This window comes from Lutra lutra, chromosome 11, assembly GCF_902655055.1.
Source record: "Lutra lutra chromosome 11, mLutLut1.2, whole genome shotgun sequence".
In the NCBI taxonomy this organism is placed as follows: domain Eukaryota; kingdom Metazoa; phylum Chordata; class Mammalia; order Carnivora; family Mustelidae; genus Lutra; species Lutra lutra.
The window spans coordinates 34,282,830-34,297,610 of record NC_062288.1 but is presented as its reverse complement, the minus strand read 5'-3'; positions in this window follow the sequence as shown (position 1 = coordinate 34,297,610).

Sequence of the window (14,781 nt, the reverse complement as noted above, 5' to 3'; positions counted from 1 at the left end):
CATCTTTGGGAGTGTGAAAGATTCTGAAATATATTCTCTTTTACTAGTCCTTTAAATTCGATTTGGGAAAAAGGACAATAGCCTTTATTTTTCCGTTATCCCTGGCAAATGCATATTCCATTGAGACACTCTGCCTTCTTTTACATTCTCCCCCTTGTCCAGAACTTTGCCTTCTGAGTTTCACTCAGATTTTTAGGGTTGAGTAATTCAAGAAAACCCTTAAGAATACCTGTGATTTCAGTTGTTTTCTTGTACAATGGTGCACTCATTTAACCTAGTTCTAACTGTATATTTCTCAAAAGCCTTTCTCCGCAAATTGCTTTGAAAGGAATTGAGAAAATACATATAGGATTTAGGAAGGAGGAATTTCTGGTTGGTACAAATGACATATTCTTGTAATAGGTTCCATAAGAATATATATATATATATATTTTTTTTTTCAGTATAAACAGCCAATGATGATGGGCAGTTAAATATTCTCACTTCATATTCAAAGTGAAAAGAGTTCATTCTCAGAGGTAATAATAGGCCTTTCACCTTGCTGCAACAATTCTGTGAATTACTCAGTTACGTTATGTAATATTCAGATTCTCGAGTCTGTAAAGTGCTCATATAGCTAGTTTTCAAAGTGCAGCTTGAGATCCCTGAGTTCTTGAGATCCTTTCAGGTGACTCATGAGGTCAAAATTATTTTCATTATAATGCTTAAATGTTATTTGCCTTTTTCACTCCTATTCTCTCACAAGAACACGGTGGAGTTTTCCGGAGGCTGCTTGCTGTATTCCATTGCTGCCCATGGAGTCAGAAACAGACATGAGAATGCAGTTGTTTTCAGTGAAGCCCGGTATAAAGGGAATAAAAAATGGAGGCATTTGTGATAGGCCAACGATGGTCTCTCAGAGGTCCCCATCCTAATCCTTGGAACTGTGGATATGATATTTTATGAAGCAAAAGGGACTTTGCAGAGGCAATCAAATTAAGGATATTTTGGATTATCTGAGGAAGGCCCCAGGTAATCACAAGGGTCCTTAAATGTGGAAGAGCGCAATAGAAGTGTCAAGAGTGTTGAGATGTGAGAAAGGGTTGACAGGACATTGGTGGCTTTGAGGAAGGAAGGGGACCACAGCCAGGTGGGAGATTGCTAGAAATGGGAAAAGGCAAGAAAAACAGATGCTCCCTTGAAGACTACAGAAAGGAACACAGTCTGCTGTCTCCTTGATTTCAGCCTAGTGAGACCCATTTTGAATTTCTGACATCCAGAACTCTAAGATAGTAGATTTATATTGTTTTAAACCACAAAGTAATTTGAAATAATTGGTGAGAGCAGCAATAGGAAGTGAATACAGTATTCATCAAAAGCCTCTTTTAAAGGCTATATTGTTACTGTTTGCATTGTATCCTCCAGTGAACCTCAGTGGCTTTCAGAAAAAAAAAAAAAAAAAAAAAAAAAAAGCTCTAGAATTTGACTATATGGCCTTTGTCATTTGGCTTTAACTGTTAATTCAGGTTCTTTCTGTTTTGACTCCCTGGTTTCCTTCCTATAGGCCATGCATCAGAAACTATCAGTTGTTTTTTTTTTTTTTCAGAATTGCCAGATTCCCCTGCCCTTGTTCTTCTGCACACATTATGTTCCCTGCCTATGTAGGCCAATTGCACTCTTTCCAACCCTTACCTACCCTTATAAACTCACAGTTAATGCTCTTTGCTATGCAAAGCCTTGCCTCAGTCCTCCTGCTTAGGTTGCCTCTTTTGTAGGTAGTCCTTGTGCCATTATATCTAGTTTGTATCTGTTGCTGGTCTGCCCACCCTGCAGTGAGCTACCTGGGGAAGTAATAATGCCGTACCTGTAGACTTCCAGCATCTAGTACTTTGCCTGATTCACAGTATTCTCAATGATGTTTTTACTGATTGCTTAATTGACTGATGATAGATTGGATAATCCCTCACTAATAGTTTGTTCGTTCTTTCCATCCTTCCTTCCTTCCTTCCTTCCTTCTTTCCTTCCTTCCTTTCATTATGTATTGGAATCAGCCTTCAAACACAATTTTATCACATATTCAACTGAACTTTGCCTTGTCCTGCTGCCTTTCCTAGGTACCATCCTATTTTTCTCTCCCTTTTCCTGCCAAATAACTTGGTAAGTGATCTACACATGTGGTTTCAATTTTCTTCTTCTCCTGACCTCTTAGCTCCTTGACATGTTACTTCCATTCTGGTATTCTAGTACTGGCTTTTCTTCTTCAAAGGTACCTACTGATCTCTTTCTACCTATCTTTTTTTTTTTTTTTTAACCTCTCTGGTAACTTTGACCACTACTACTCTGATCTTTCCCTCTTTTAGTTTCCATCTATATTACTGCTCTTTTCCTACTTCTATGTTTTTTTGCTAGTTCTTCCTCTTTCCACACCCCTTAATTCTGGGTATTTCTCCAATATTAAATGCAGTTAATGTCTTGAGGATCCCATCCACTTTCATGGTTTCACCACCATATGCAAAGATGGCTTTGCCTGTAGCCAAGAACTGCCATAGTCCTGTCCATATAAAAACTATTAAATCCTCTGCCATTATCTTAAACAAAGACAGATACTGAAGTCAATTGATTCTTCTCAAGCAACTCTCCTTTTTGACTTGTCTTTCTCTGTCAGTGACTTCCCTACTATGCTTATTTCTCAGGTTAGAAATATTGGAATTCTTTTTTACATTTTCTGTATTTATCTTTTTATCTATTACCAACTATTTTTTCTGCAAGCTGTCTCTGAAGATTTGTCTTTTTGTTCTATTTTTTTCCCCTGTGATCACCACCCTCTTCTAGGTCCTCATCTTCTTAAGAGCCACCTAACCTTATTCTGCACCTCCATTATTTCTTCACTTTAATCAACCATGCATCCCATGCTCTTCTCTCTAACCTACCATGAATCCCAACACCACTTTGACTTCCAACACCTAAGTCATCCTGAAGTGGTTTTATGTCATCTACCCATAGAAGAAACTGGTCAGTTTGCATTGGTTATTACAACATGCCCTATATGGTCTTCCCAAACTCAGCTAAACACATTCAGACTCACTTTGACTCATAGCTGGATTAATACCAACCTATTCAAAAGAACCAAGACACAGATTGCCACAAGGCAGGATTAGCTCTTCCTCTTCAGAGGCCATTGTAGCAGTCCAAAAGCTCAGAGGCAAGGGAACTGTCTGGTTTAGAAGTCTGATGTCCTCCGGGGGCAAATTGCTCTTGTAACAACCCTGTAGGCATAGTTTCCAGAGTCCTTGCAAGGACATAACAGTTATAAGAGTCACTACATTCAGATGACTCAAGAGTCATCTGCTTCAGTTTTTTAATTGTTTATTTGTATTTCCTCCCAGTCCAAGGGTAATTTTTACTATAAGTAAGGTTATGCAGCAATACAGTGAACATTCTACCCATACTAGGTTATCAGAGGAAGAGTAATAGCAAATTAACTAAGGGTTAGTGTCTTTTGCAGAAAGGGAAAGGATTTTGTTAAGTTTTTGTCCAAAGTTATCAATCAGGTTGGACTCCTTTATTAAGGTTGTTTGTAATCTGTCCTCATCCCTCACCCCATTTATTTAAAACTCTTTCACAGTACTCCCCAGATAGCCTCTTGTCACTCCCTCATCTAATGTAGTTTGAGTCTGCAATATTTTCTTCCTTCACTGTATTCCGAAATTCAGTGCCTGTTATAATTCCAGGCAGGTAGTATCTATTTAAGAGATAGTCACAGAATGGCAGAATCTCAGGGTTATGAGAGACATTCCCAATTGATGGCTGGATTCCAAACTGTTTTGCATTAACTTAGACTAGATATAGAAAAAAGCAGAAACACCTTATGATTCACTGATGGATTGAGAGAGCACTATTGCAAAACTTTTGAAGAAGCAAAAAGCTCGAAGTTAAAAAAAAATAATCACCTCCAACCCAGGCACTTAGAAATACAAATCTGAAAAGATAAAGCACGATGATTGGATGAAAACCAAAGATGAACCGTAAAATTGCTTAAGTTTCCAGAGAAGCTCACTTTCCCAGGTGGAGGCAGGGAGCAGTGAGGCAAGCAGAGAAGGTGAAATGTAAGGTCTTAGGAGACAGAAGACAATGGATATGGTTCAGGTTGACCGGTGTATGACTTCTAGCAAGTTAATTAATTTTTCTGTGCTTTAACACATGTCTGTGAATGCACATCATGATATCTTCCCATTATTTACCTGAGTAATATGGTCAGAATTAATGAGATGATACTGTGAAGAGTCTCCAGTTACATGGAAGAGAAATTCAGCAGCATTGTAAGGTATTTTTATTTTTCCCATTGGAGATCAAAGAGTAGAGAAAGGAGAGAGAGATTTACAATAAGTCTTTTAATTGTGTCTACATAGGCCAATTAGAACAGAAATCAACAACTTTTCTGTGCATTTGATCAATATAGACAAGAGATTAAATTAACTCAGGCTGACCTGTATTATTTCATTCTTTATTAGAAGAATTTTTAGATCTAAATTATTCTTATAATTGTCATTTTTCAAATTTTAATTTTTTTTTTGAAGTGGGTAAATCAAGAACAAATCCTTGATTCCTTTTTTAGGTATAAGATTGAATACTTTAAAATTGTATTTTGGACAAGTAAAATGGGAAAAAATATTTCATAATAAAGAACAAAAAATATATAGACTTATATATGAAAAAAGAGAACAAAATAGAAAATTTTGCAAGCTACACATCTGATTCTGGTATTTCAAAGCTAAAAGCCAGAGCAGATGGACACATTGAAAGATATGTGCATCCTAAACCAATGCCAAATTGTACTCCAAGTTAAAAATGCATACTAAAAAGGAACTTGATATATTGCAGTATGAGTTTTTGAAAGAAAGTAATTAACATACAATAGGAACTCATAACTTTCCTTCTTTCTTTCTTTCTTTCCTTCTTTCTTTTTAACTTTCCTTTTTCAAATAATGGATTTTCTCAATAAAAACATAGAAAAGAATGATACTTTGTATGGTGCTCTACAGTCATCAGCTGTAGTGACTGGGAAGTGGTTAGTCCAATTTTCTCTTCTAGGAAAATTGTTCTCCTATTGTCCTCTCCCTTTCTCACATCAGCCTTGGTAAGTAAAAGTAAGAATAGACAGAAGTACCTCCCAGACTGCATTTATTCAGCCTGTGGAATTTATTAGCACAGGAGGTTATCAAGTCAGTTAAACAGCTGACTCAAAATGAGGTTGGGAGAATTTTATAACCAATAGCATTTATATAGTAAAGCAAGTGACTTAAGATTTTTATGCTGTAGGTTATAGGATCACACATCAGTTCATAAAATATTAAACCACAGGATCAGAAAAGAAATTTTCCTTGCAAAATATCATTGAAGATCTTTGACAGAGATCATTTCTGGTGTCTTGTGATAGACAAAAATGACCTAACCACAACATAATAGGAATGGCCTTTGGTGGCAAGTCCACCGTTTATTTAATACTGCAATCAAATACAACAAGCAAATTGTCAAGCAAAAATTTGAAGTCCTGCCTGACTCTGTTCTACTTAGTGACAAAATAACTGGTTAAAAAAAATTTGAACAAATTACTGATATTAGGAGGACATGAAAAATTCTTGCTATTTGCAGAGCTCAGCTTAAAAATATGAATCGAAGTAAACTTCCTTGTATGAATAAATACAATCTACATGCATCTAAATAGTAACAAGTTGATTCAGTTTTTTAAAAAATTTTATTTAAATTCAACCAATTAACATAGAGCCTATTGTTAGTTTCAGAGGTAGGGTTCAGGGAAGTTGATTCCATTTTTAATGTAAAAAGTTACTATTTTTATTAGTGATGTTGGGGTATTGAGATATACCTTTGTAGTCCGAATTTTTTCATGGTCCTTCAGCTCATTAGACCTATAACGCAGCTCTTTTTTCCCCAAAATAGCTTGACCAGGAATTTGATCATTTTAAATCCAATGTAATATCATATAGTTCTCAGAACTCATGACTTTTAAAGAAGGGTAAAATACTCTCTAGGTTCAGAGACGATGGAAATTAAAGTGTTGCTCTTAAAAAAGAAAAGCTTTTATTTTAACATTGACATTCAAAATCTTGCTTTTTAAGTTGCATTTTGGATATACAAAACTGTTGTGAATCAAAATTTGTAACGTGTGGTACTATGTAACGCCTGTTAGTTTGATCTTGCAAGTGCATGTCAGTGGTCTTTGTAACGATGAAGTGCCTGCAGACTTAGAATAACTTCTTGGCTTCTTCCATGTCTGGGTCTCGGTCTCCATTTGGAGTGTGGAGATTGCTAAGCAGAGGCATGTTTTGCTGGCTAATTCTTTGTCATATTTCTATTCTCTATGTTTCCTTTTTTTTTTTTTTTTAATTAGAGATTTTACTTATTTATTTGAGAGAGAGAGAGAGAGAAAAAAAAAATAAAAAACAGGCACAAGCAGGAGGAGCAGCAGAGAGGAGGAAGCAGGCTCCCCTCTGAGCAGGGAGCCCAACTCAGGGCTCCATCCCAGGAACCCAGGATCATGACCTGGGCTGAAGGCAGACACTTAACTGATTGAGCCACTCAGGTGCTTTGCTTTTTATGTTGCCTATATTACTCGTTTTTTGAGTTTGATTCTCAAGTATATATATATGCTCTGTTGATTTGATTTAATGTTGGGTAAGAACAGAATAAACGGCCATAGATAAATAGAGCTTTAAAATTGGTGTGTATGGCTATCAAATAGCATCTATCCCTCACCCCCTAATTTTACAAAGATAACTAGTCCCAGAGAGACACAAAGTGGCTTGCTCAGGAATAGCTAGTGTGATTGTTGATTTTAAGCGTCACCTTGACTGAGTCAAGGGGTGCGCAGATATTTGACTAAAAATGCCTTCTGGGTGTGTCTATGAGGGTGTTGCCAGATGAGATTAGCATTTGAATAAGTAGACTGAGTACAGGGGACTGCCTTTCCCAATGCAGATGAGTTTCATCTACTCTGTTGAAGGCCTGAACAGAAACAAAGGGCAGAGGAAGGGAGAATTGTCTCTCTGCCTGACTGTTGAGCTGGACATTGGTCTTGTCCTGCCCTTGGACTGGGACTTGCGTGATCAGCACTTTTGGTTCTTTCAGACTTGGACTGCAGGTCCAGCACCAGCCTTCTTGGGTCTCTGTCTTGCAAATGGCAAATCACAGAACTTCTTAGCCTCTGTGGTTGTGTAAACCGGTTCCTAATAATAAATATCTTCAATATTTATGTGTATCCTTTTGGTTGTGTTTTTCTGAAAAATATGGACAAATTCAACTAGTTAGGGTAGAAATAGGACTAGAACACAGGTGTGAGTTGACAGCTATTTATGACAGCACACCTCTCAAAATGCCTGGCATGGTGCCTACTATGAAATAAATGTTTTTGAATGATGAATAAATACCTAATAGTTGCAAATTTTCATTTTTCCATTACTCTGTAATGAAAAAAGCTCTTTTCTCTCATTAAAAAAAAAGGAAAGGAAGAAGAAAAAACAAAGGAAAACCAAAAGTCAGCATTATCATAAGCCTTTCTTTTGCTTTAGGTGTTAATTTACTTATCATCACAGAGACTGTAGTCTCTGATGAGATTTTTATAGGAACCGGCTGTAGTTACTCTCCTATATGGCCTGTTCTTTGCATAAGTGGTTAGGAAATTTGACGAACTGACCAAGTTAGTTACAATGACCACATCCTGATGCAACCTTTCGGCACACAGTTTATTGACCACGTTGGCTAGATCTTTAGGGGGTAATAGGTTCAATCAATCTATGCAGCATCTTGTCATGAGCACAAGGAATAGGGCAATGCTTCTAAACTATCCTATGCATACGAATCACCTGGGAATCCTGTTAAAATGCAGATATTATGATTCATAGGTCTAGAGTGGGCTCCGAGACTCTGAATTTCTAATAAGCTCACAGCTGCATGCTGAAGCTTCTGGTCTGGGAAGGAGGAAGAAGCTAGCTGCTGGAAAGCTTGACGATGTGACTCTGGTGTCTGCTTCTCTACTTTTGTCTCTGGCCCTCTTGGTATTTTGTTGATAATCTTATATGCTAATGACGGGGATTCACACCTGCAGCATTTAAATAAAGCTTAAGACGCTTTACTAGTCTTGAATTGCCATTTTCTTCTCTTAAGTTATGTAAATATCAGCTTCCGTCTTATTTTTCTTTGCATATAGAGATCCAGAGTCATGTTCTTTCTCACTCCAGGATCATTTTGTGGAGTAATATCAGATTTTAAGGAAACCCTTTAAAAACATAGATAAACAAGTCTGTAAGTTATCTTTCACTTAAAGATTCATAGTTTAATTTAGAAATAAAAGAGGGTTACTTATTTTAAAATGTTTATTATTGGGAGTAGAGGTAGTGTCATTGAAAGTTACTCTGGAGCAGAAGTTTACATTTCTATTGAAATGTCACCCACATACGTACACACATTTAAGGAGGGAGAAAAAAAGAATAACATTTTAGCCACAAGGTGGCAGTAAGATATATATGAAAAAGAAAGGGATTTCAAATAAATGATGACTTCAGGCATATCTCTGAGGAAATGATTGTCAAAATAAATAGCATTTGCTAATGCAGTGTTATATGCAGAAATGCCTTATCGAGCTTCTTACTTGTGGCGTTCTTGGATAATCACACTCTAAATCGTAAGCCATGCTAACCAGGCATCTTCTTGGGTCCTCTGTGACTACTGGTAGAGGACAATTTTCAGTTAAAAAAAAAAAATTGTGTTGTAGTATTTTTTATTTATTTTGGTTTCACTTAACCAGTAGTGTCATAAATTGCATATAAATATTCCCAAGATGTGAACTCTAGAAGTTCTGACAAGTCATCAATGCCACATGACATACTTAATTTAAATTGCTGTTTTTTGGTACAAGGAATGCATTTATTAGAAGTTTCAAGAATGTTTTACTGTTCCATTCTTTGTGGCATTATACCACTTTTTAAAAAAATCTTAAAAATATGCTTCATTTTTTTTTAGCCTTTTTGTCTTAGTCATGAAGACACCTGTACTGTATACTAAAAATTAAATTGATTGTGTTTTGAGTACCTGTCTACAGTTCACTGGAAAGCCAAGATTCGGTTTACATAAGCAGTTCTAATAGAAAGGTGAAATGAATATTGCAAAAGCTTCAAAGATATCCAGATGAACAGGGCACTCTTTTCCCCTTGGAAAAGGATTGCAAGGGTCACGGTAGAGGGTGTTAGGAAGGATTTTGCAAAGGACAAAGAGACAGACTGAATTATTCAATACCTGCTCCAGTTCTTTAAATCACTTTTCATAAGGTGAAGCTTTGCTCTCCATATATTTAGAACTTGAAAATACCCTCAAATGCCTGCTACAAGCCAAAACTTGTAGCTGTTTTGGCAGCCAATGAGGAAAAGGAAGAATGTTCTGGCTGGAGTAATGGATGGAATTTCTTTTACTTCCTGCCTTTGGCCGGATGCCTGAAAGTCAGTAGTGTTGGGGCTGGAAAATATCCAGAGTGAAGCCAGGGCCAAAAAGCCAAGGAGTGTCACCTGTACAGGTGTGTTTGTCTCTGGCTCTTACTCAGATACGTGCCATACAAGGCAACAGGGACCGAACCTCTGTTTGTTTTAGACTCTGCTGAATGGTTGGGCAGCATTACATAAATCATGTATCTAAATATGAGTGAGATTCCGTTAAAATCAGTGCTCAGAAATGAAGGCGTCGTGTTTTTGGAATTTATGAACACTAAAGACTTCAGGTTTATGAAGTCTGCCATACTAGAGTGCTCTTTCAATTACTCTATTTTGAAGATTTTATTTATTTATTTGACAGAGAGAAATCACAAGTAGGCAGAGAGGCAGGCAGAGAGAGAGGAGGAAGCAGGCTCCCCGCTGAGCAGAAAGCCCAATGTGGGGCTCGAACCCAGGACCTGGGATCATGACCTGAGCCGAAGGCAGCGGCTTAACCCACTGAGCCACCCAGGCGCCCCCAATTACTCTATTTTGAACAAAAAAACCACTGTTGTTTGAAATAACTCCACAATCTCCATCGGCGCTGTATTATGGTACTTACAGTGGTTACCTGACAGAATTAAAAAATAACGAGAGAAAAACAATTTAACAACGACTTAGTAAACATTCTGGGGGCTGTAATGTCACCCTCAGAGATGATGCCCCAAGTTTCTTTTGATGTGAGCTTGCAACCATGTTGACAAGGAGGGAGAAGTGCTAAAACCAGGGAGTGTTATCGTACAGTGATGCAGTGGTTGATGAGGCAATGAAGCCATCGTAAGTGAAGCAGCATTTACATACAAATCGTAAAGGCGCAAGTACAAAATTGAATTTAATATATGAGGGCTTATACTTCTGAGTAAAAGTATCATTATTGTTTGGTTCACTATCAGAAAAGGTGAATCTTTTCTAGAAAATAAAAATCCAGCAATAAAATTTGTTTTGTCACCCTTACATTAGGTTCTGAACTAGTACAAATTTAGTTTTATTTTCTCAGTGTAGCTGATGAAGTAAAACTATTAATTTAAAAAATATGCTTAAGAAAAAAATTTTAAAAATATGCTTAAGAATTGAAATCATTGTGGCAACAACCCTGTATGCCTACTAGGCCACCATCTTTTATAACACCAATGGGGAACACATGTAGCACACATCCGACAAGTGGACTCTGTTGGATCCCTATCTCTTAGCTTGAGTAAATAATAGATCCTGATCACAATGAGCACCAGCTTATGATTTGGTATGGTAGACACCACTGTTGTTTCTAACCAATCGTGAGTGCACACTCCCTCTTTGTAACCAGTGACTAAGGGGACTCATGTCATGGCCAAAGACATTGAAGACTGGGCAACAAGACATAGTGTCTCCTAGATTTCCTATCCACCTTACTAAATTCAGAAAACATGTGTCATTTAAATGGTAAATGGAGTATTATAAGTTTAACTAAAAATTCATATGCCATCCTTACAAAAGCAGGACTATATTCCTGGCTGAAGCCATCACAGAAGTCAAACAAACTCAGAGATTGCCTCTAGGAAGAGAGAATAGACAGGGGAATACAGTAGACATAGCGGCATGGAACTCCAAGAGAGCGTTTTCTTAATAGTGCCCGACACAGTGCGGACATCAGAGTTAGATGTAGCTGTCCTAGATGGCCCAATCCGTTCCAATGCTGATTCAGATATAATTTGGTTACCTCCAAAGTTTAAAATGTATTTTTCTCCAGAATTGCTTAGACAGTTCATGATGGGCTTTGAATTGGCTAAACAGAGCTTGATGACAGTGGGAGTGGTTATTAACCTTGCTTACATGAGGAAGCTACTTCACTACTGCATATATAAGGGGTGAATATCATTAGGTTGGAAGCAGATAATTATCTTGTCCAGCCAATGCTATTCCCCAGATTGTGGATTAGACAAGACATGGGAAATCCCATGCTGTGGGTTTGGGGTGAGGGGATCCAGGTCATAGTGGTGGCAACTTGGGATTGTCCACCGGATGGGAGTCTGAGAAGCAGAAAGTTTATAGCTATAAGACCTGGCAACAAAGAGTGAATGGAAAAACGGAAGTGAGGTACTTATTGACAATCTGAGGTCAAGAGACAGTGGGAAAATAAGGTTGTTTTCTAGGTCAGGTGGAAAGGAAGAGCCTGGCACAGTTGTCAGTTTCCTTCTTTTGTGCCTCATGCTTCTCTGCCTCTTTTGGGACATCATATATGTGCTTTATTCCTCAACTTGAGAATACCTCCACATTTGGAACAGAATGGAGGGGCACCCCCAATATTCTATCACTAATTATGGGAACTCCAATCATCATAATTGTTTTAGTCAGGTAAGCCTCTGTCATGATACCCAGTTCTAAAATCTGAGGTTCCCCCCAAGCTCATGTAGTTTATTGTCAGGCAGACAAAAGGAACATTGTCATGGAGCTAATACTCAGCATACAGTGTGCCCACATATCCAAAGAGAATTGGTTCTGTTGGCTGGGTATTCTATCCTAGGGCACCACTCAAGAGTCTGCTGTCAGGGTTCTCTTTGGGGCTGGACTACTGTAGATTATGCACCCCAAAACCCTACTAGATAGTCTTTGGGATGGCCCTCCTTGACCTCACCTCTGATCCCTGCCTACACTTATTTAGGAAAGTAGGAAAGCAAGTTACCCCAGTTCTGCTTATTATTTGGCCAGAAAGGCACATTTTGAGCCATTCTAAGTTCTCCTCTGGTCAATGGAGATACTGGATACTTCACTGTGGTCCCTCTGTCTTCAGGATAATAGGCTTCCTCCTATGAGGTGCTTGATACAATCTCGAACAAAAAATGTGTATTGGCTTAGAGAATATTTACCTTCAAATTGGGAAGAACAAGCATTAGCTGGGATGACTTCTTGTGAAGGCAGCCCAGTTGACTCTCCAGAAACTGTCCCAGGATGGAAATCCTACAGTTAACTTCGACCCTGAATTGTATCCTCAGAGTCTTTGAGCTCACACAAGGGGCTGCTAAATGAGGAGGGAACACTTTTATCAGTTTGTCTCAAATGGTTATCATTTGTTGGCCATCTCATGTTGAATCTTGACCCTGGGGCTCATTTGGAGTTGAGCTGCCTCAACTCCTCCCTTCCCGTGTTGCCTCATCTCCAAGCCATCAACAGTTCTGTTTGGCTCAATCATCCAAAATATATTCAGATTCTGAGTACTTTTCATCAGTTCTTCAGACACCCTTTTTTTTTTTTTTTTTCTAAGCCACCACAACCTCTCCTGACTTATTACCAAAATCGCCACGGAAGTTGCCCGGTCTCCTCTCTGGTCTATTTTTCACACAGCTTCAATAGTCAGATCATGCCACTTCTCAGCTTTCAGTCCTCTGGTGGCTTTTCATCTTACTTACAGTAAACACAAAGGCTTCAGGGTCGTAATGGAGGCCTAAACATCCTACAATGACGGCACTCCCCTTATTCCTCCCCTGAGCCATTGTCCTACCACTGTTTTCCTCCTCATTTCACTGTAGCTGCTCTGATAGCCTAGTGGTTTCTGTCACTTCTTCAGTGTGCTCATTCTGCTTCCACTCTGGGCTCTCTTGTTTCCTCACTTGGAATGTTCTCCTTCCACCCACATATCCATCCACATGGCTTGCTCTTTCTTCCCTCCTCAGGAGTCCGTTCAAACATCAGTTTATCAGGGCTAACTTCCCCGAGGACCTTATTTAAAATAGAAAACTTCAGCTTCTTTCATTCTTTATCCCTTTCCCCAATAGCATTGTCAGAGTCCATGTTTTTGTTTAGTTGTCCATTTATTTATTGTTAGTTTTCTCTCCACGAGAATGTGAGCTACTATTTTTAAGTAGGTCCTTGCTTGTTCTGTTCATGTTTCTGTTTCAGTGCCTGGAATACTGCCTGGCCAATAGTGGGTCCTCGTTAAGTATTTGTTGACTGAATGAATGGGTTGTGGCCTGGGCTGTCCAATTCACCACCAGCTCCATCATTCCAGATCAACTTCTGTAAGTCTGTTTTATATTACCTGCCTGCCCCTTGTAGGTATTTGAATTTGTGACTCTAGGCTTAAAGCTTAGAAACAGAAGTCAACTTAGGAGTAAGCGAACAGATATTCCGATAATATCCCTTTGAGAAACATAAAAATCTCTGTTAACATCATCTCCCTCCCATGTTCCCTCGCCCACCCAGGACAGAAAGTCCAGGTCTCAAAAATAGAGGCCTTACTTTCTTGGGAAAAGAGAAAAATAGTTCATTTCTTCCCAATGAGTCTACAGCAGTGATATAAGACTTAGATCAATTCCTCTGAGGTAGAAAATGTGAAATATAGTAAGTTTATTTGTACAATGTTGAATAAATGGTTTTTGAATTTTTTTTTAAAAGATTTTATTTATTTATTTGACAGACAGAGATCACAAGTAGGCAGAGAGGCAGGCAGAGAGAGAGGAAGGGAAGCAGGCTCCCTGCTGAGCAGAGAGCTGGATGTGGGACTCGATCCCAGGACCCTGAGATCATGACCTGAGCCGAAGGCAGCGGCTTAACCCACTGAGCCACCCAGGCACCCTGGTTTTTGAATTGAATGGAATTGTAATTAGAAGTTATCTGTATTTCAGATCAGAATGATTTTTACCTAACTGTGCCTGTTAATACTTTGTGTCTTTGTCTTACCCCTCACTGAGTGGTTAAAAATATATAAAGACTGAGGGAAAGGAAATTGCTATTTTAAAGAACTCTTCTGAGCCCAGAAATAAACGCATGATGATACGGTCAATTAATCTATGACAAACGAGGCAAGAAAATACAACGGGGAAAAGATAGTTTCTTCACCAAGGTGTTGGGGAAACTGGACGGCTACATGCAAAAGAATGAAACTAGGCCACTTTCTTATACTATATACAAAAATAAGCTCAAAATGGATTAAAGACCTAAATGTGAGACCTGAAACCATAAAATTCCTAGAAGAAAACAGACAGTAATCTCTTTGACATTAGCTGCAGAAACATTTTTCTAGATATGTCTCCTCTGGCAAGGGAAACAAAAGCAAAATGCAACTATTGGGACTACATTAAAATAAAAAGCTTTTGCACAGTGAAGGAAGCCGTGAACAAAACAAAAAGACAACCCACGAAATGGGAGAAGATATTTGTAAATGATAACTCTGATAAGGGGTTAATATAAAAAATATATAAAAAACTTATATAATTCAACACCAAATAATCCAATTAAAAAATGGGCAGAAGACCTGAATAGACATTTTTTCTAAAGAAGACATACAGATGGC